This window comes from Myodes glareolus, chromosome 7 (assembly GCF_982192425.1).
Source record: "Myodes glareolus chromosome 7, mMyoGla1.1, whole genome shotgun sequence".
In the NCBI taxonomy this organism is placed as follows: domain Eukaryota; kingdom Metazoa; phylum Chordata; class Mammalia; order Rodentia; family Cricetidae; genus Myodes; species Myodes glareolus.
The window spans coordinates 33083628-33106227 of NC_142032.1; the positions used below are offsets into that span (position 1 = coordinate 33083628).

Genomic DNA, 22600 nt, shown 5'->3' on the forward strand with positions numbered 1-22600 from the left:
CAGGCAGGTGGGTCTCTGTTTGAGGGTAGCCTGGTCAAAATAGAGAATTCCATCCAGAGTTGCATAGTAAGATCTTGTCTCAAAAACAAAACAAAATGAAAATAAAAACACACTACTAGGTAGGCAGAGGCAGGTGGATTTCTAAGTCTGAGGCCAGCCTGGTCTATAGAGGGAGTTCCAGGACAGCCAAGGCTACCCAAAGCAAACTTGTCTCAAAAACACCAGAGAGAGAGAGACAGACAGACAGACAGAGACAGAGACAGAGACAGAAAAAGAGAGGAAAGGAGGAAGAGAGGGAGGAATGAAGAAAGGAAGAGAGGGAGAGAGAGAAAAGAAAAGGAAGGAGGGAAGGAAGGAAGGAAGAAAAGAAGGGAGGGATGAAAAAGAAAGTGTGGTGGTTTGAATACAACTGTCCCCCCGGAAGGAGTCACACTATTAGGAGGTGTGACTTTGTTGGAGGATGTGTGTCACTGGGAGCAGGCCTTGAGGTCTCAGATGTTCAAATCAGGTCAATGGCTCACTGTCTGTTCCTTATACCTGCCCATCCAAATACAGAACTCTCAGCTTCCTCTCCAGCACCATGTCTGCCTCTGAGCCACCACGCTTCCTGCCATGACAATAATGAACCAAACCTCATGACAATAATGGATTAAACCACCCCTAATTAAACGTTTACTTCCTAAAAGTTGTCGTAGTCATGATGTCTCATCAGAGCAATAGAAACCCTAACTAAGACAGAAAGGAAAAGAAAAGGTTAGGGAAAAAATAACTAAAGCTCTACAAAGCAAGTCATTGAATTTAGAGGAAATTCTAAGAAAACACATGACATAAAATGTTGAGTAGGATTGACCATTATTACACATGCAAAGCTCCCACTTATTCATGATTCTGACGTTAATGTGCTCTTAATGGATTTTGTAAAATTTCATCTGCTGGGTGCTACAGATAAAACCCGAGAACAGTTAGAGACTTGTCTCTTTAACATGTGGCTTCCCTAATTCTCCTAAAGTCAAACTGAACCTTCTTCCAATGCAGTGTCCCAAAGAACTGCCCTGGGCCAGAGAAAATGAACATCAGGTATGAGACCATCCAGCCACAGGTACTTTATTTACAAAGTTGTTTCCTGCCCTATCTCTAATTTACCTCAAGATTTTCTGTGTCCAGCACACAGGACATAAGAGCTCCCATCTTCTCAGATACAAATTGGTCATTTGTACAAAAGGAACCATGTTAACAGAGTCCTGTGTTCTTAGCAAATATCTCAAATGGCAGCCCTCAGCTAAGAAGGGGTCTTGTTTTGGCTGTTTCAACAATTATGGTTGAGGTTACTCTCTCAAGTGATTACCTATTGCTTTACTTAGGGTTTCAATTGCTGTGAAGAGACACCGTGACCATGGCAACTCTTAGAAGGAAAACATTTCATTGGGGTGGCTAACAGGTTCAGAGGTTCAGTCCATGGTGGAACACGGTGCTGTGCTGGCAGCCATGGCGCTGGAGAAAAGGTAGGAGTTCTACATCTGGATCCACAGGTAGCAGGGAGTGAACTGTGGCCCTGGGGTAGCTGAGCGTAGTTCGCAAAACCCACCCCCACAGTGACATCACACTCTCTCCATTAAGGTCCTCCTAATCTAACAAGGCCACACCTCCTAATGGTGTTCCTCCCTATGGGAGCCATTTTCTTTCAGATCACTACAACTATCGTATTTACATTCACAAACATGAAACTGTATTTTTCTAACAGGAACCCCGACTTTAATAGTCCCTTAGACCTTAACACAACTGTCTCCATGATGAGAGTGCCAGTTAGGCTGTAAACTCAGCATGTAGACAGCACCACCTGCCGAAACTAAAACAAAGGCTTTATTCATCAAAGCCCGTATAGTTCTGGAAAAGTCTCGAAATGTACTACCCTTGCCTTTTAGCTTCCCTAGTTCCAATTCTGACTAACTGTTCTTGTTAACTGAAATATGTCGATCCAGAACATGGTTTTGGGGCTTAAACATTGATCCTGAGAAAGGCTCTGGGCTACACTGGGATCCCAAGCACCCAGTTTAGTTGCCAGCTCACTAGAAAAGACTTACTATTGGCTTAAACCCATGTCTGAGATGAATACACCACACCATTCCTAGAGGCCCTAGTGAGATCCAGAGACCAGACCTTGAGACACTGGGGATCTCAGAGCCCCTTGGATCAAGGAAGAGTGTGGTTGGTGGTCAAGGAACTCTTAGGGATTGTGCAACATGAGATGTCCCAGGTTCCCAGGGTTCCCTCTGAATCAATCACTGTCCAGTGATTTGAAGGGTCTGACACCCCCACCCCAAAAGGAAGGAAATTAGGAAGTTGCCTCATCTGTCACCTCTGGATGTAAGTCTGATTAAGGTGTCTTCTGTTTGGACACATAAGAGAGGTCAGATGTGGCTGCTGATCCAGTGTCTGGGATCCATGGGAGACATCATGGGTTTCTTCTGTCTGTTCAGGTATATGAATGTGTGGTGACCATCACTGGTTGCCTCTACTGTGATTGTGTGTGTGTGTCTCTGTGTGTCTTTCTATATATTTCCATCTGTTTTGTGAGACTCTGCCCATACTAGGCTTAAGACATATGTCTTCTTCTGTTAGGGACCCAAATCCTTTCGATTCTTCCAGGTGACCCAACGAAACTCCAAATCCTCCACCTGTCCATCTCCAAAACAGGATGTTGTTTTGGTTGCTTGACTCCTGCTCATGGTCAAGGTTGGTCCCATATGGAGGTGGGGAGAGGTCTGGCCTCTCCTCCAGGGCCCCTGCCATCTAAAGGGAGTGCACATAGGGAGGGGAATGGTTCCCCAGGTGAGCTCTCTCTGCTCTGCTCCACGCCTCTGCTAAGAAACACCAGGGAAGGGATAATGTTCCTCTGGGCTGAGCCCAAAGAAAAAGAGAGAAGTTCACTCTTTTCTCTTGCATGATTTCCATCTCCTTTTAAACAGGTAGTCCATAAAATTTGCCACTCTCTGAAAGAAGAAAAAAGAAAAAGAAAAAACAAAACAAACAAACAAAAACAAAACAAAATAAGCAAACAAACGCTCCTGGGCTGGGCAAGGGGAGTGTAGCCAGACAACATAGCCTGGACAGAACGGATTTTCCCTTTTGTCTAGCACTGACCAAAGAGAATATAAACCATTTTCACTAGGCTTTTTTTTAAAGGATTAAAGACAACTTCTAAAATATTTCCTTTGCCACCCAGTCAGCCCCAGATTTTAGAAAAAAGTTATAAAAGTTAAAGTCACCGTCAGATTCTCTGATGATGACATGCAGTTAGACTTAAAGATACCTGGCAAAATTTTGGTGTCATAGCCTCTGTCAGAAGGAAATAACCCACCCAGGACTGTCCCAACACCATTCTTCAGCTACCCCTATCCGTATTAAACAATACCCAATGACCCTGGAAACAAAAGGGGAAATTGCAGTCCGCAGTGCCTGACTTGAAGACACAGGCATCCTAGTGCCCAGCCAGTCACCCTGGAATACTCCTCCCTTGCCTATAAAGAAAACTGGGACCTCTGATTCCCATGAGTTCGATTCTTCCAGCGAAGCAGATGTGCACTGTCCTGGACATGAAAGACCCATTCTTCAGCCTCCCATGGGCAGAGGTGAGTCAACCCATCTTTTCTTTCAAATGGACAGACCCAATGGGAGGTTACAGCAAGCAACATACCTGGACCAGCTTGTCCCAGGAGTTAAAGATGCTAAGTGCAGACTTTCTGCCCTTCCTGCAAGGTTTCCTGGAAAATAGATTATAAAAGGGTCAATGGGGAAAGGCTTCAAGAGTGACAGACCTTGGGCTATAAAACGTCAGCTAAGAAAGTACAGTTTTGTACATCAGAGGCTCCCTACCTTGCCAGCCTGCTGAAGGGAGGCACAAGGAGCCTGGCGCAGAAAAGGACTGCTGCCATCCTTCGTATTCCAACTCTAAAGGATAAGAGACAGGGTCGAGAGTTCCTGAGTGCAGTTGGATATTGCTCCCTCTGGATGCCAGAGTTTGTGGAAATAGAAATGCCTCTATAGCAATCACAAAAGGGGGCACTAGACCCCTGCTCTGGACCGGGACTGAAAGAAGGTATTTGAAGGTTTGGTTTTTCTTTTTTTTTTTTTTCTTTCTTTCTTTCTTTTTCTTTTTTTTTTTTTTTTTGGATTTTTTTTTTTTTTTTTGAGACAGGGTTTCTCTGTAGTTTTTGGTGCCTGTCCTGGAACTAGCTCTTGTAGACCAGGGTGGCCTCTAACTCACAGAGACCCGCCTGCCTCTGCCTCCGGAGTGCTGGGATTAAAGGCGTGCGCCACCACCGCCTGGCGGTATTTGAGTTTTTAAAAGCAGCTCTGACTTCTGCTCCACCCCTAAAATTTCCAGATGTCTCCAAACCTTTTCAACCATTTGCCAAGGAAACAAAAGACAAAAGGGGCTTTAAGCAAACTTTGGGGCCATGAAAACACCCGGTGACATACCTGTCCAAACTGTCGGACCTGGTAACCACAGGATGACCCACTGTCTAAGAGCTGTGGCGACTACCGCTAGTTTAATAGAAGGAAAAAAACAAGCTGACTCTGGATCAAGATCTCATACTCAAACACCCTTCGAAGAGCACCCTTACACTGGCTGTCCAATGACTGCACCACCCAGCACCAGGCCCTGCTCCAGTCCAGTTTGAGAAACCTTCTGCCATCCATTCAGCTGCCCTCTTGCCCGATGACTCAAGTGCTCATCCACGACTGTCAGGAAATGAAAACTGAAACCAGCTACGTGGGAGCTACAGTAATTGCTTTAACCGAAACCATCTGGACCCAAACCAGGTACCTCAGCCCAGAAGTCAGCCTGATCTGACCCAGGCTTTCAGACGGGGAAGAGGCAAGTCCACCGTCATATACACAGACAGTTGCTCTTCTTTTACCACAGGGCGTGTCCACAGTGTGATCTACAGAGAAAGAGGACTTCTCATCACTGGACAAAAGGATATTTAAAAAAAAAAAAAAAAAAAAAAACTTGGCCCTCCTAGAAGCTATTTGGCTTTCCCTACAAATTGCTGTCCTCCACTGCTAAACTTCTGACCTGGCTGCCAGACAAATGGCCCTAAGATCAATGCGGCCTATTGACATTCTGATATTCTGATGGCACACCCTGACCCAGTGCTACCTGAGACTCCATGATAAAAAGAAATAAAAAAGGACAACTCAAACCCACAGGTTGACGGAGGACACCAAAGAGAAAGATCTTTCTCCCAGAAACACCTGGCAGGAGTCTGGGACCTGACCTTCACCAGGTTACTCATCTGGGGTCCACAATACTTTCTGAGTTGCTCAGACGAAGGATGCTACCCCTAGACTGGACAACCTAGTATGGGATGGGATGCCTCAGCCAGATGCCAGGTTTGTGCTCAAGTGAATCCAGAGAGCCCTTACTCAGGAAGGGGTTAAAATGAGAGACCAACACCCCAGCAAACTCTGCCAAAACTGGCCTCACAGAGATCTGGCTGCTGTGGCAAGATGAAAGCGCTTTGGTCGTTTTTATAGATTCATTTTCCGGGTGGAAAGAAGCATTCTCACTGACACTGCTCAAATAATAGCTAAAAAGCTCCTCCAGGAACTGGTCCCATGATTTGGTCTCCCCCTAGCAATGGGGGTCCAACAATGGCCTGGCTTTCATAACCAAAAACCTCTCAATTAATAGCTAAAGCTTTAGACATAGATTAAGAACTCTATTGTGCAGAACTCAAAGTTCTGGTCAAGCAAAACAAAACAAAACAAAAACAAAAAAAACCTCTAACAAAACTCTCATCAGCGTCCAACAAAGGATGGATAGACCTTATTTTGGAGGACCTCCTTTTGGAAGACCTCCCTCACTGTTTCCCAGGCTCTGAAGTCAGCAGTTCTCAGAACTCTCTAACCAACTGTTTCTCAAGTCACTACAGCCCCTCCAGTCCCCCAGAAAGACTATTCATTGAGTGATCTGAGAGACCCAGCTGACACCAGAGTCCACCACCAGTTTCCCCTTGCTCCGATCCAGCGACACTGTCTGGGTCAGGCAGGTAGCCACAGGGGCACCGAAACCAACCTGGGAAACACTCTATACAGTGATTCTCTCCACTCCCACGGCTGTGAAGGTAGCTGGCATTACACAATGGATCCACCACACCCAGGTCAAGAGAGTGGAAGCCACAGACGCAGCTGGCAACTGGATGATCTGACTGTGGGCCCATTGAAGTTAAGGTTTCGTTGGGCCTCGGGCCCTTTCACTCCTTGCCCTTCTCCAACCTCCTGAGACCTGTGTTTAGTATGAATACAGTGTTACAGTGCAGCCCCAACCACCCTCAGACCTGGACTGGAAAAAGAACACAGATACAGGGAAGGTATTAGCTGATGTGACTGCAGACCAGCCGCCCCTATTTCATCTGCCCTTTACTTTTTGACACCTACTTTAACCATTTGATTATATAGAAAAAAAGAAAAGATATGGAAATCTATCCTTTGAGATAAGAATACAGAGTTTACAATTCTATGCATGCCTTGTGGCTAGGCCCCCTAGTTGTCAGACACAAAGGAGTGTCCCTTACAAAAATAGGGGTTGTAAAATTGAGGCTTCCAGAAAAATTCCTTGAAAAAGATTCTGGCCTTGGGAAACAAGAAAAACGGGGCGGGGGGTGGGGTGGGGGGTGGGGGGGTGGGGGGGGGTAATCAGATTTTGCACCATAGGAAGGGACCCTGGGGATAAAGTTAATCATTCTCGGCCAAAAGTCAGCCAGAATTGCTAGTTGTGCTTAGCTACCTGGTCCCCATCCTACATAGGGATATGAACCAAGGAGCCTGTTAGCCGACAGACTGACAAAACTCACTGTAACTGGGGGCAGCCCAAATAAAATTAGAGATTTTTTAAGGGGCTAAAACTTGTCTTATATCCAAAACCTTTAACTTCTTACTTGATGTCTGCAAGTCTGCCTTATGGGTTAATTCACCTGGATAACAGCAATTTTACTGAGCCCCTAAGACTACTTGGGGGGCATGTACTGATGGTTCTGATGCTTTGCAAACTAAGTGGACAGGTTGATCAGGATATAGAGGAATTAAAATTTTCCATTTCTAAATTAGGACGACAGATTTCCTTGCAAAAATGACCCTACAAAATTAGAGAGGCTTAGACTTGCTTCTCATGAGATAAAGGACACTTGGCTTTGAGAGAAACCTGTTGTTTTTATGCTAATTAATCAGGAGTAATTAGTAAAAAAATATCTTGCCATGTTTAAAAAAATTAATTGATACCCATCTCTGTTCTCTTGGGCCCCCTGGCTAACTGCTCTGCTGTCAATGCCCACCAGGCCTTTTTCATTCTGATTGGATTAACAGCAGGACCCTATACCTTAAACTAAAGCAGGATGAGCCCATGATTTGACTCACTCACTAAGACCAGTGGGGAATGTAACACAGCCCCAGACCTTAGCACAAATGACTCCATGATGGAACTGCCATTCAGGCTACAAAACTCAGCACATAGGCGGCACCACCTGCCAAACTAAAACAAAGGTCTAATCCATCAAACTCCATAGTTCTGGTAAAATCTCAAAACATTCTAGCTTTGTTTTTTAGCTTCTGTAGTTCTGCTTCTGGCTAACCATTCTTGTTAACCGAAGTGTGTCAACCTAGAACATGGTTTTTGTGTTTCACCCTGAGAAAGGCTCGAGGCTACACTGGGTTCCCAAACACCCAGTGTAGTGGCCAGCTTGCTAATAAAGACTTTGTACAGTTTACACCCATGTCGAGTGGTCTCTGATGGATCCCCCACAACACTTTTGTTTTGTTTCATTAGGAGAGGAAAGTAGGAAGGGGAGACTCCTAGAGGAGAGGTACAGAGCAAAACAGAGGACAGAGCTCTGGGTTGTGGTCGCTTTCCCCAGACGGTTGTTTTCTAAACAAGGCTATATAGTACAAAATTTTGCTAAATCTTGAAGCTGGAGAGATAGCTCCATTTGCTCTTGTAGAGAACCTAGGTTCAGGTCCCAGCACCCACATGGTGGTTCAAACCATCTCAACTCCAGCTCCAGGGAATCCGATCCTCTCTTCCCACCTCCTTGTGCACTGCTCATATACTATGCACAGACACACACCCAGGCAAAATACACATAAAATAAATAAACAAACCTTTTTAAAGTGTTTGAATTTTTAAAAGATGAGAGAAATCTATATATCCAAGCAAGTCAGATGAAACATCCGCTTTTGAGTTCATAAGACTTCTAACTCTAGAGTCTCTACATTTACATAGGTTCGGGGATGAACGTAACACAGACTCAAGTAAGTCTCTTGTCGTGTAAAGAATTTCACTCAGATCTGACACTATCTCCATTCATCTTTAACGAAACCATAAAGGTACTGTAATTTTAAAAATCTATCCAAGTTTTAATGAAAAAAAAGAGCAGTAACTCCTCCAAAACACAGGCAGAAAAGACAATCTTCTTTTTTGCTTTTTGCTTTGTTTGAAAAACACAAGAATATCTGTAAGGAGCCGCCAGGATGTCGCCTTGGTGAGATAGTGCCAGCGGTCCTACAGCCTGGAGGTATACAAATCCTTTGATGCTGCCGCGCAGGCCAGAGTGCTTGGGGCCTTGTTTTGCATTTCAGAGCCTTGGTCCTGTGGCCTTGGGCCCTAGCAGAATGGCATCAACCAATCAGCATTCGAGCCTCTCCACCCTAGAAAAGCTCCCTTTGGGTTTTTCCGCTCTCTCTCACTTCCTCTTTCGCTTTCTCCCTCTCTCGCCTGCTCTCCCTCTCTCTGTCCTTTTTCTCTTTTCCTTTTCCCCAATTTTCCTCAACCGAGTGCTCCAAATAAAGGCGTGATATGGGAAGGAATCTCGATTTCGTGGTCGCTTCTGCTTGCTGGACAAGGGATGCGTCTCACAAATATCCAAGAACTTAACATTCATAAATTGTGGGGTTTCCTTCCTCGAGTTCCACTTACTATCTAACATCAGCTGTGTTTGTTCAACATTCAGAATCTAGAGTAACAAACTCTGGGGTCTGGAATATAAAATCACCTATGGTCTTCCATGGAGGTGCTGGGAGTTGGTGGCATCCATAGGGTACAAGGACAGGACACTAGATCAATGCAACTTTAAACATCAATATCCTGTTGTCTGACATGTTCATGGTGATTTGAAACGCATGCCATTTTCTTTTTCTTTTTTGTATCAAATTTCAAGTACAGTTTGGTCTTGAAGTAAAGAGTGTGTTCATTCAAACAGAGAGTAGTAATGTTCATCATTGTATTGATAAGATGCACTAAAAACTCTAGATAGACAGAATTAAAGTTTCCATTGAATATATTTTGTTGTGTGCTACATAGGAGGACTGGATAAAACAAATCTCCTGCTTCTGTAAAGTGTTCTGCTGGTGAGAGGCAAAAAAAGAGTCTTAGATCCTGTATACATGTGTATGTGTGTATGTGTGTGTATGCATGTTAGATAAATGTATGTACTCCTATTCATGCATATATGAAGGCCAGAAGTAACCTTATACACATATACACATGCACACATGTAGACACACACACTCTCTCACACACACATGCACAGAACCTAAAACACATGACGTGTCTTAATTGCTTCTCCACAGTTTTGGAACCATTGCCTTCACATTAACCCCTGCCTCCAGATTTCTACCCTGGTTGAGTTCCTGCCATGATTTTCTTCAATGATGGACTATGATGTGAAAGTACAAGCCAAATAAACCCTTTCCTCCTTGCCTTAGTTTAGGATTTCTATTGCTGTGATGAAACACCATGACCAAAAGACAAGGTGGGGGAGGACAGGTGTATTTGACTTACAGATCCATTTTGCTGTTCATCATCGAAGGAAGTCACTTGTTTTCCATCGAAGGAAGGTCTTTTACAGGGCAGGCACCTGGAGGCAGGAGACGATGTGGAGGCCATGCAGGGATGCTGTGTTGTCAGATTTTTATTTGGGCTGCCAGCTTGCAAGACTCACAGCTCACAAGACACAGAGACTTATTATGAATTATTAAAGCTTTGCCTTAGCTTAGGCTTGTTCCTAACTAGTTTTCACAACTTAAATGAACTATTTTTTTTAAAATCTACATTCTTTAATGAGGCTCGTTATCTCATCTCTGTACTGCCCATCCTGTTTCCTTACCTTCTTCCCTCCAGAGTCCTCTCTGTCCCTGGAAGTCCTGCCCAGCCTCTTCCATGAACAACTTAAGCATTTATGTTTCCAAACTTTATATACTTTACACTTCTTATGTAAGTTTTTATTTCTAAATTTGGTGACAAGGAAAACTATAAAACTATAACTATCTAGTCTTCAACTCCATCAAAGACCCAAGAAGGATACAATATTTTCTGAGTAAACAGGAAGTGCAGAGCAAACAATTTCCAAATGACAAAGGCAATTGTCTGCCTGGACAGCCACCCAAGGTTCCTCTGTAACATCAGACATCCATCTTTGACCTAAAGGCCTAGAATATATGACAGATTTTCTGCAAAGCAGGAAATTTTGAAGGACTATCCTATCTTGTCTTGGCAAAGTTCAACAGTCAACTACTTTTGTGTCCTGCTTCTCCATACTGTCCAATTTGTACAGCATATTGTCAGCAATCAAGGCAAGGGAAGTTTATTGCACAAGTGGCTAGCTTTGCCACATTGAAAGCAAACTCCATATTGAGATTCTTTTACATACATCATCCTTTTTTGAAATAAATTTGTGCTGCCAGGAGCAGATGTGTCTCGCTGTTATGAAAAGTCTTATGCTATAAAAACATCTTAAATGCCATATTCATTAGGTCTCTGAAGTGTTTGAAGACCATCTGACTATCTAAAATATATCTGTTTGACCTTGAAAACATACCTACACGACAAGTTTGATTGTAATAGATGACTAACTACTAATCTACATTTTTTAATTATCTTAAACAACTTATAATAATAGCCTTTAAGGACTAGAATTTTACATTACATTTTAAAATGAGCTACATAGGTACAATACCTCAATTAGGAGTAAAGGCATATATATAGTTAGATATAATTTAAAAAACCTTAATTTTGTATCAATATACAAAAATCCATACCAAAGTAAAATATTTGAGGCTAGTAGTCACTTTTTCATTTAAAAGTAGATGTAATCCTATCATTCCTATATCCTCCCTTTTCTTTTCAGAATAAGATCCCTGGATCTAATTTCCTTAGCTAGTTTCCTCTTTGACCATGACCAATAAAAACTTGTAACAAAACCCCTTAAATGATGACAAATATCCACTGATCAACCAAGAACCTCCCCTCTTCTTGGGAATGTGGGTCTCATGTTCTCTAGACTGCTTCCTGTAGCACACAAATAATAAACCAAATGCAGCTAAAGTTCAAGCTGAAGATCAGAAAAGCAAAGCAACCAACTAGTAGAGACCTCTTACCTCTATGAAATTTTCATACTAAAAGAAAGCAAGCTCCTGTCTCATCCCACCTTATATTCCTCTTTAGTACTGGTATTAAAGGCATGCACCACCACCATCTGGCCTCTATGGCTAACTAGCATGACTGCTAGGATTCAAGATGCATGCCACCACTGCTGGTCTGTATGGCTGACTACTGTGGCTAACATTGCACTCTGATCTTCAAGCAAGCTTTATTTGTTAGATCATAAAAAATATTACCACATTTCTCCTTTCTGTCTAATACAACTAATATAAAACACTATATACAATAAGTACAATAACTATATATAATATATACAGGCAATAAATACATCAACAATGTCTAGTCCATTTGCACTTGACAAATTCAGAGAAAATATTCCATTATCTATCCTATCTCCTATCTTGGTGAGTTCGAAAGGTTGTACCTAATTCACCTTCTATTCTAATTTGCATTATCAAATTATTTTTTAATATCTCTCAACCTATTAAACTTTACAGCTTTTTAGTGAGTTTCTTTTTTTAATCTGGTAAACAGGAAAGTTGTAACTATAACTATCTAGTCTTCAACTCCCTCAGAGACTCGAGAAGGAAAATTAACTGAGTAATCAGAAAGTGGGAACAAGTGACTTCCAAAAAATGTGAAAAATGACAAAAAATAGCTGACTGCCTGAACAGTCACCCAAAGTTCCTCTGTAATGTTGGGACATCCACCTTCAGCCTAAAGGTTTAGAATGTTCAACAGACTTTTCTATGGAGCAGGACTTTGGAAGGACTGTTCCCCCACTTGTCTTGATAAGGTTTGGCAGTCATTCTCTTTTGTGTCCTGCTTGTTTAATTAGGACAACATATCATCAGAAGTCGAGACAAGGGCATTTTCTTGCCCAGTGGCATATTTTTGTCACAATGAAAGTAAACTCTATGTGGAGTTTCTTTGAACCTCATTATCTTCTCTGAAGCAAATTGGTACTGCCAGGAGCAGACATGTCTCGTTGACATAAAAAGAAAACAAACCTATGCTATTAAAAAATCTTAAATGCCATGTTCTGTAGATCTCTGAAGTGTTTGAAGATAACCTGTCTATCTAAAACACACCTTTGCTTGACCTTGAAAACATACCTAATATGACTACAAGCTCAATTGTAATAAGTGACTAATTGCTAACCTGCATTTCCTTATTATCCTAAATAACTAGTAATAATAACTTTCAAGGGCTATAAATTTACATTACATTGCTAAATGATTTTCATAGGTACCATACTTTGAACAAGATTAGAAATATATGTACAGTATGCTCTAATAAAAATAATTTCAACTTTGTATCAATATATAAAAAGTCCAAACTAATATTAAATATTTAAAACTAGTAGTTCTTCTTTTGGCTTAAATGTAGATTCAGTTATCTACCTTTTAACCATATTTTTATATCTATAGCTCCCCTTTTTTTCAAAATAAGAACTCTGAATCTAATTCCCTTTGTTTAACTTACCAACCATATGTTCTTCCCAACCATAACCAATAACAATATGTAACCATATGACATGACAAATATTCATACCCATTGAACAACAAAAAGCCACCCACCCCACCTCTTAGGGATGCAGAGGTGTTGTATTCTTAAATTTACTTCCTGCTGTCTGGGGGTGAAGGCATCTTTAGGGGACCCCAAGTAGAAAAATTTGGGTTAATTGCCAAGTCCTGGAAGATATACCTGTATCATTTGTTGTTCAGTCTCGGTGTAATGAGAAAGTGCAGGGCTTGTCTCCAATTCTAGCTAAAGTTGTCTGTGAGGCTAGACCATCTCAGCCAGCAGTTTTGAAGTTGTTCTGGATGCAGAATTTTGAGAAAACTGCAACAGAAGCATTCTGAGAGTCTGGATCACCTGGGTTACTTGTCTTTCTTGATATCTGGTCTTTTTGTTATGAAAACACATGAACTTTTAAAGGTAACATACATATTTGTATTAACACATTATGGAATGTGCAGTGTGCACAAGTCAGTCATAGATAAATTTTTATTTTATGTTTGATCAGGTAAAAGGCATCTGTTAACTTTATAAGTCCATTTGGACTTTATAACCAAACTGTAATATAACTCTCCATCCATATAAAAAGGATGGCATATAATAATAAGCCATGAGGACTCTATAGCCAACAAAATTTATCTTGACTTATATAGTCTCAGAACTGGTTCCATGTTGAGGGAATCAGCATATATGTTACCTGTCCTGTAGTCTTTCCTGGCTTTCTCCTTCATGTCTGCAGCCAAGATTCTTTGGAGGTCTCCCCAATCAAATCCGATCTTTATTAACTTTGAAGAAATCCATAGCTTTTCCTTTTCTGCGTAACAAAAGCACAACCTCTTCTCCAACACAATGCATTTTCCAACTTTCATTTTGAAGTCAAGACATTCCTAAAGTATATAGGTTGGTTTATTTCAGAAGTCCCTTCCACAATGCAATTATCTTTCAGCGGCTGCTGTTCTCTGCTCATTAGCATGCAAAAAACCCAAAATTAACAAATCACAATTTAAGGTCCAAAATCCCTGTGTTATAATACTGCTTTTTAAAGATATCACTTTACTCTCTCTTTAAAGACCTTATTATTTTTAAACTGTTTTTCTATGACTGTCTGTACCCATTTACTTTTCTTTGTTCAGCACATAAGCACTTTGTATATACTTTCATTTTGTTAAAATTAATGCCTTTCCTTTATATTTACACAAAAAGGAGGAAATGTTGTGGGAGATTTGTTTGTCTTGTTGCTGAAAGACTGCCAATGGAACCTTGGTTCAAAGGAGGGAGTCCACATTCAACTGGCTGGAGTGTATCATAGAGTTCCTGGAAGTCTCAGAGGCCTAAAGAGATGTGCAGCCTTTCAACTGGGGAAGATGGCAAAGAGAGGCTCAAGTGATTGTTTCTCCATCACTCCATGGATCTCTCAGTTTTATCCCCTAGTATTTAACTCTTGAGTTTTATTTTTTTTAACAAAACAACAAAAGGAGTCACAATATCTCTGTTTACTGGCTTGTTCAGCCTGCTTTCTTAACAGAATTCAGGATTACAAACTCAGATATGGAACCACTTACATGGGCTGGGGGCTGTGTTGAAGGGAAGAGAGGGCCTGCTTTTGGTCCCAGCCACCCCACTAGCTTACACCCGAAATAATCACACAGAAATTGTATTAATTAAATCACTGTCTGGCCCATTAGCTCTAGCCTCTTATTGGCTAACTCGTATCCTGATTAACCCATTTCTATTAAATCTGTGTATCACCACATGATTGTGGCTTATCGGCAAGATTCTAACCTACGTCTCTCTCAGGCAGGATATTCACAGCATCTGCCATTCTGCCCTTCTTCCCAGCATTCAGTTCTGTCTACTCCGCCTATCTAAGTGCTGCCCTATCAAAAGGCCAAGGTAGTTTCTTTATTCAACTAATGAAAGCAACACATAGATAGAAGAACCTCCTACACCAGGGCTGGGCCCTCCCCCATCAATAACTTATTAGAAAGTATCTTACAGCTGGATCTTATGAATGCATTTTCCTCAACTAAGGTTCCCTCGTTTTGGATACTTCTAGTTTGTGTGCCAAGATAACATAAGACTAGCCAGCATACTTGCCAACATGTTTTTGATCATGGTGTTTTATCATAGTGATAGTAATGCTAACTAGGACAGTTATCAATTCAAGTATGTACCCCTCATATTTCATACAGTTTCATACCTCGGGAAACAGGTATTGGTTACTACTGCATCAAAGCTGCCTAATCAGTGTTCCATCCTCCTAGCTTTCTGGAATTGTATAATGTGAGTAGTCAGTTGGCCATGGGCCTTTCCCATGTATCTCTATTTTGAAATGCAGGCTAGAGTGTCATAACCCTGTTTGAAAACAGCTGGACAGCACAGGGCAAAACTACAAAGAGTTCATAAACATGGGCAAGCTTCTACTCAAACTAAATCTAAAAATAAGTAAAATTAAAAAAAAATCCCCCATCTAGGACACATGGCTTCTTTTTAGTTTCCACCTCTGAAGTTTGCCTTTTCCTAGTCATAAATATTAAGTTGAGTCCACCTTACCCAGGGACTATAACATCCTGTCCACCAACTGAAATAATGTTGAAATTACTTGAGAAAACAAAGGACAAATTGTTCCAAAGACCAGTGAACTGTTTCAAAAGTTCTTTTCATAAGGTTTTGAAATTTTATTTTTATTTTATATGTATGAGTATTCCTTCTGCATCTCTGTGTGTGCATCGTATGTGTATTTTATGTGCATGAGTGTTGCTTCTGCATCTCTGTGTGTGCATCATATGTGTATTTTATGTGTATGAGTGTTGCTTCCGTATCTCTGCGTGTGTATCATATGTATATCCCAAATCATGACACAGAGATTTCTTATTAGTTATGAATGTTTGGCCTACCTTAGGCTCATTTCTGGCTAGCTCTTTTAACTTAAATTAACCCATTTCTCTTTGGATACCTTTTGCTTCAGGGCTTTTTACTTTTCTTTCCTTCTTGTCTTACTTTCACTGTTTCATGTGTCTGGCTAGTTTCTTGTCTTGGGCCTTCTTACTCCATCATTCTGTCCTCTTCCTTCTCTCATTCCTCTTATATTTATTCTCTCTACTTGCCAGCCTCGCTTATCTGCCTATCCCTCTCCTGCCTAGCTATTGGCTGTTTAGCTTTTTATTAGACCAATCAAGTGCCTTAGGCAGGCAAGGTGAAACAGCAATACATCTGTAAGCAGAGACTACACTTTCATTTCCTAGCTGCTCAGACCTGAATAGTCACACAGAAACTATATTAATTACAGCACTGCTTGGCCAATGGCTCAGGAATATTTATAGCTAGCTCTTATATCTCAAATTAATCCATTTCTATTATTTTATATTTTACCATGAAGCTCATTGTTTACCAGTAAGGTCCTGATATCTTACTCCTTCAGTGACTACATGGCATCTGACTGGCTCCACCTTCTTTCTCCCTGCAGTCAGTTTTGGTTTTCCTTTCTACTTATATCATGCCCTTCCATAGGGCAAAGCAGCTTCTTCATTAACCAATGGTAATAAAACATATTCATAGCAGACAGAGGGGAATGCATCATCACACATCTTTTTATAATTAAACAGCATAAACAAATGTAACGCATCTTTACATCATTAAACAAATGCAGCAAAAACAATGCAACACAACACACCTTTACATAGTTAAAGTAATATTTCACAGCATAAACAAATATAGCATGTCCTTACATAGTTAAATATTTCAAAACAAAGACTCACCCTAAATCTGGGGTGGCAAGATTCAACCTAAATCTGTGTCATGCCTTCTGATCGCAATTTCCATGAAAGGACACAGATGAGGAAACTTTGACTTTATGCCTGTTTGCTCTCACTATGCCAGTAAGTTCATCTGTCCTCCTGCTGAGGCATTCCTTTGCTGGTATTAGAACCTACTTTTAGGGATTCTAACATATACTAAAGGCCAGTGGAGAATCTGGTCTTGTGGACTGGACAGGTATCACACTGCTGGCCTTTCTGTCAGACAACTGCCATGGTCGAATTAGCTGGACCACAACCTACAGGTCACTCTAACAAATCCCCCTTTATTATATATAGATTTTCTCCATCAGTTCTGTTCTTCAAAGGATCCTTACTTACAACCATGCATTGTTTCGACCTGTGAAATACAAGCAGAAGTTTTCTGTGTCTCTTGCAGGCAGAAAAACTTCTCTTTGGTCATGGTGATAAGTATTTTTCCACTTAGAAGCTGTCTGATTAGCTTAGATCATGGAGTAAAAACCACCACAGAGCAGCAACCAATTCACCACAGACATAGAACCGGAGAGAGAAATGAATCTTGGCTGTTTCAGACTGCTGACATGTGGGGGTTGCAATGCAGCACAACTTAGCCCAATGGACTCCTTGATGTAGCTCTGTATTATAGAGACCTGAGGTGTTGATGTGGTGGGAGACACTGGAAGATTGCTAACTGTGAAGTAGTCAGGAGGCACAAACCAGGCCATCACCTGTAATGGAAGAACAGCATGTAACTTGGAATCTCAGCATCGAAGAGGCTGAGGCATGAGAATCAAGAACTCAAGATCAAGTTGAACTATGTAATAAGACCCTGTTTTTTAAAAAATAAAGGAAGGAAGCTGAGTATTACATCCCTGTGACCTGGGGCCTGAAACCCTGGCTAGGGTGGTGAAGGAATGAAGAAAGGACAGACACACAGACACGCATAGAGTGAAGCTGGGATCATGTGGGGTTCTTTAAGGTTACCGCTACAGCTGAACCTGGAACATTCTGGGTCTTTATTTGGTACAGCACAGGGGAGGATCTAGCTAGGCTCTGTCAGAGGTCTCTGTAGGTGAGCAGTCTTAGGCTGTAAACACCCAGGAAGCTGCAGCTGCTGGTCTTTGCACACACTGCCCAGTCATTCATAAACTTATACTTGACCTCCTAAGGAAGGCTTTGCCATTCCTCAAGCCTTGCCCATATGGGTAATGGTTTTGTCAATTTCATGGGGCAATTGGCCTTGAAGTTCTTAATAGGCCATGCCCAACTCACAGTACATATTCACTCAAGACTTCACCCTCTTGGGACTGCTTCCACTCCCTACAACATTAATATCAGTCTACAGTTTTATTAATAGTTATTTATAAATGGAACCCCAATTACCTAGAATTGCAGACTTTAGGATAGACTGATTTTCATATTCTATCCAACATTAAGCATCGCTGTATACATCCCCACTATGGTCTTCCATGTTCCTCACATAGCCTCAATGGATAGGGAGCTTGTGTTAGACAAGCCAGTCTGTTCCAACATTATATAATCCATCATTATATATCATATAAATATGTGTATTGCTTCATTATATACCAAGTCTACATATCCCCTACTCTTATTGCTATATTAGGTATTTGAGTAAATTTAATCTCTCGTTTTGCAAAATCCTGATATGCCACCTTCTTGCCTGGGTGAAATATTATCTATAATCCCTCAGAGAAATTATTTCTAGACCATTCTCTTTCCTAGGCATCCTCTCTGGTTCTCTAGTGCCAAAAAGTTTGCATGAGGCATTTCTTATTCTCCACCACCTACTCCCAACTCCACTGCCTTCAAAGATGGGATTTGGTGGGATGGAACCCCTGACACAGTAGTGCAGAGACTGTAAAAGGCATTTCGAGGTGACAGTCTTCCATGTCAAACGAGAACCCAGAAGAAAGAATAGTAGTTAAGCCTGGATCTGAAACAATAACCAAGGAAAAATCACCAACATTTGCCTTTAGGGAGTATTGGAAAAATGGGCTGGTTTATTGTATAATTTTCAGCTGGGTGATTTGGGGACCAACCAAGACAGTCTGAAGGGCAAACAGCTTTAGTGAATTCCAGGAAATGTTAAAATGCATGTTTGTTGAGGGCAGTGTAAGATTTCTGAGAACAGTGATAATTTCTGGGCTTATATATGTTTAGTGTATATAAGGCAACGTATTTGTCCCAAAGGTATTCACTAAGAACTACACAACAAAACAAGTTTAGTTTTTGAAGTGTTTCAATGATGTATGGCATCATAGAAAATTACTTAGAGTTGGTACGGTGTGGCACACCTGCAATCCTGACACTCAGGAGGCTGGGGATCACCACAAACTCAAGGCTACTTTGAGCTGTACCGTGAGTGCTAAGCTAACTAGAGTCACATAGCAAGAGCCTGTTTTTTTTCTTGCAATTGATCGATAACAGCCTATCGATTGACTGATTATCGTTATCAATATCACCAGGCGGGATTCGAACCCACGTCCCTTGGCACTAGAACAGAGCGTTAGGCACTCCTAGCCGCTGAGCCACAGCTCAAGGTGCTAGCAAGAGCCTGTTTTACAAACCGAAAAAGATCTGGGCAATGGTGGCACACAGCTTTAATCCCAGCACTCAGGACGCAAAGGCAGGTGGATCTTTGTGAGTTCGAGGCCAGCCTGGTCTATAGAGTGAATTCTAGGACAGCCAGGGCTATGCACAGAAACACTATCTTGGAAAAACTAGAAAGAAAAAGAAAAGTCTGAAAAAGAAAAAAGTAAAAAAAAAAAAAAAAAAGTAGTTGGGAAACACAAGCCAGAAGGATCTCTGTGAGTACAAGATTTCCCTGTTCTTGAAACAGAGTGACACCCTGTTTTAAGGGGAAAAACAACATCCAATAACGTTTTGAAAAAAACAGGGGAGGGGGCCAGAAACGGCAAGATTTCTTAAATAGCACACCTATTAATGTTCATATTTAATTTTAAAATTTGTAATTCAGAACTCCTTTGGCTCTGTCCTTAAATTTTGTTTAGCAGGCTTTAGAATTTTCAGGGCTTCAGGGCTCTCCTCTCTGGTGGACTTGAGGGACTCTTTTCAACTCGTTTGCTTTGGGACAAGGACATTAGAAATAAGATGTGTAATCATCAGGGTCTTACAAACTGCTGTGAGCGTTCCCACTTCCCTTCTTCAGTGCTCCACAGCAAACTTCAAATTCAAAGTGCCTAAAAATGGAGCCCATCTTCAAACGCGAGCCCCCACTTGTCATGCGTCTTTATCAAGAGAAGACACAGCGCCTGTTCTGGTCTGCCAAGCTTAATCACATCATTGTCAGTCTCTCTTCTCAACACAGTCAAGAAGATGGGCGTTTGGGGCCGAAGGCATGGCCCCGGGGCCAAGCCACAGATCCGAGGATGTGTGAGGCCCTGAATTCAACCTCCAGCAGCACACATATGATATAAAAAAGGTAGAAACTCTGGATTCTTCTTTGAAATGCCATCTGTAGGATCCCAAACAAACTTCTAGAATTTTATGTCACCTGGAGAATGATCATTGAACAGAGATCAAAATGAATGTTCTCAGCCTCCCTTTTTTCGAGGTGTGACAGTTTCTCATTGCTTGTTGACTGAAATGTAATTTCCTTAGCCTAATATAGTACAAAAACAACAACAACAAAAAAACTATTTTCAAGGTTGGTAGTACACCACCTTAATCCCAGCACTTGAGAGGCAGAGGCAGGAGGACCTCTGTGAGCTCAAGGCCAGTCTGGCCTTCATAGCGAACTCCAGGACAGATAAGACTACATAAAGGGATCTTGTCTCGAAAACCAAAACCAAAACAAAATAAAAAAAACAAAACTTATTTATTTACCTATTCTGGTAGGCCAGAAAAATTGAAGGGTGAACAATCATGAATCCACATGCCACTGGGACAGTCAGAGAACAAGGTGAATAATCACAGTAAAATAAATACATAAGTGCCCCAAAAGGAGCAGAGTGCTGTGGTTAGGATCATAGGGAAAGTCTGCTTTGACTCTTGGGTGAGGTGTAGATTGGAAAAGGCAGATAAACAGCTTGGGGAGCAGCAGAAAAAGGCTGCCCCAACTGTCTAGGCAGCAGCCCCTGGTAACTAGGACTATATGGAATTGGGGAGCAGGGAAGGGTCATAGTGAAGGTAGGGCTGTGAAGCAGACGTGACTGGACTGACTGATGGACTCCAGGAGACTGAATGAAAATGGAAAGGCTGGACCGAAGACCGTGCCCAGTTTCCCAGTGTCTACCAAAGGCTCGAACAGCAGCGCCAGTTACTGAGATAAGGAAGACTAGAGCCACTTGGGAACTGAAATCAAGGGCTCCATTGTTGTACTTAGTAAGGAAGGGACAATCCCTGAATCTTACCGTTGCAGAGCCCTGAGGAAGCCACAGTCTCCCAGGGAGTTGGCCGATAGCCTCTGAGGCCTACAGCTATCTACTCAAGCTTCCGTGTCGGAACAAGAAATTTGGGGTGACCTGAGTTGGTATTCCCGGGTCTGGGTCATTCATAGTTGGCACCAGAACAAACTCTATTTCCTTTGAGGTGAGAGTTGTGTCTTTATGTCAATACTCCTGAAATCAAGAAGCTAGCAGCCACACACTGCCGTGATGTGTGGAGGAAAACTTTCTGGTTTCCTCCACTGTTTTTATCCTACCTAAAGCCTGGGGCCAGTTCAGGAGCACATAGTACATGTATCCAGGTCACATAGTACATGTATTCAGGTCACATAGTACATGTATTCAGGAGCACATAGTACATGTATCCAGGTCACATAGTACATATACTCAGGTCACATAGTACATGTGTTCAGGAGCACATAGTACATGTATCCAGGTCACGTAGTACATGTATCCAGGTCACATAGTACATGTATTCAGGAGCATATAGTACATGTATCCAGGTCACATAGTACATATACTCAGGTCACATAGTACATGTATTCAGGTCACATAGTACATGTTTCCAGGTCACATAGTACATATACTCAGGTCACATAGTACATGTATTCAGGAGCACATAGTACATGTATTCAGGTCACATAGTACATGTATTCAGGTGACATAGTACATGTATTCAGGAGCACATAGTACATGTATTCAGGTCACATAGTACATGTATTCAGGTCACATAGTACATGTATTCAGGAGCACATAGTACATGTATTCAGGTCACATAGTACATGTATCCAGGTCACATAGTACATGTATTCAGGTCACATAGTACATGTATCCAGGTCACATAGTACATATACTCAGGAGTACATAGTACATGTATTCAGGTCACATAGTACATGTATTCAGGTCACATAGTACATGTATTCAGGTCACATAGTACATATACTCAGGTCACATAGTACATGTATTCAGGTCACATAGTACATGTATTCAGGTGACATAGTACATGTATTCAGGAGCACATAGTACATGTATTCAGGTCACATAGTACATATACTCAGGTCACATAGTACATGTATTCAGGAGCACATAGTACATGTATTCAGGAGCACATAGTACATGTATTCAGGAGCACATAGTACATGTATTCAGGAGCACATAATACATGTATTCAAGTACATGTATTCAGGAGCACATAGTACATGTATTTGTTGTGCGTCTTTGTGTCTCCTTCAATCTGGAAAAGTTTTTCATGACTTTGGTCGTCTTGAAACCACAGTTTGACGTCTCCTCACGGTTAGACTCAGGGCCGTATCTTTCTGTGGCTGAAGTACTAACGAAGCCATGTTGTGTTCTCTTGGCATCCGTGTTTGCACATGGCAGACCACCGAACTCTGCACTTCAATCATGTCGTGGATGTGGTATCTATCAAGCTTTTTCCT

General features: G+C 41.6%; 2 long non-coding RNA genes across 2 annotated transcripts; both read right to left on the reverse strand.

Annotated features, from left to right (window-relative positions):
- Positions 1-1080: 1080 nt before the first annotated feature.
- LOC125403443 (uncharacterized) lies at positions 1081-3761 on the reverse strand. Its single transcript, XR_007232954.3, has 2 exons — positions 3695-3761; positions 1081-2990 (listed from the first exon to the last, which is right to left on the reverse strand). It is a non-coding gene; the product is annotated as an uncharacterized LOC125403443 (long non-coding RNA).
- Positions 3762-16530: 12769 nt separating this feature from the next.
- LOC146893624 (uncharacterized) lies at positions 16531-22329 on the reverse strand. Its single transcript, XR_015003263.2, has 2 exons — positions 21129-22329; positions 16531-17462 (listed from the first exon to the last, which is right to left on the reverse strand). It is a non-coding gene; the product is annotated as an uncharacterized LOC146893624 (long non-coding RNA).
- Positions 22330-22600: the final 271 nt, after the last annotated feature.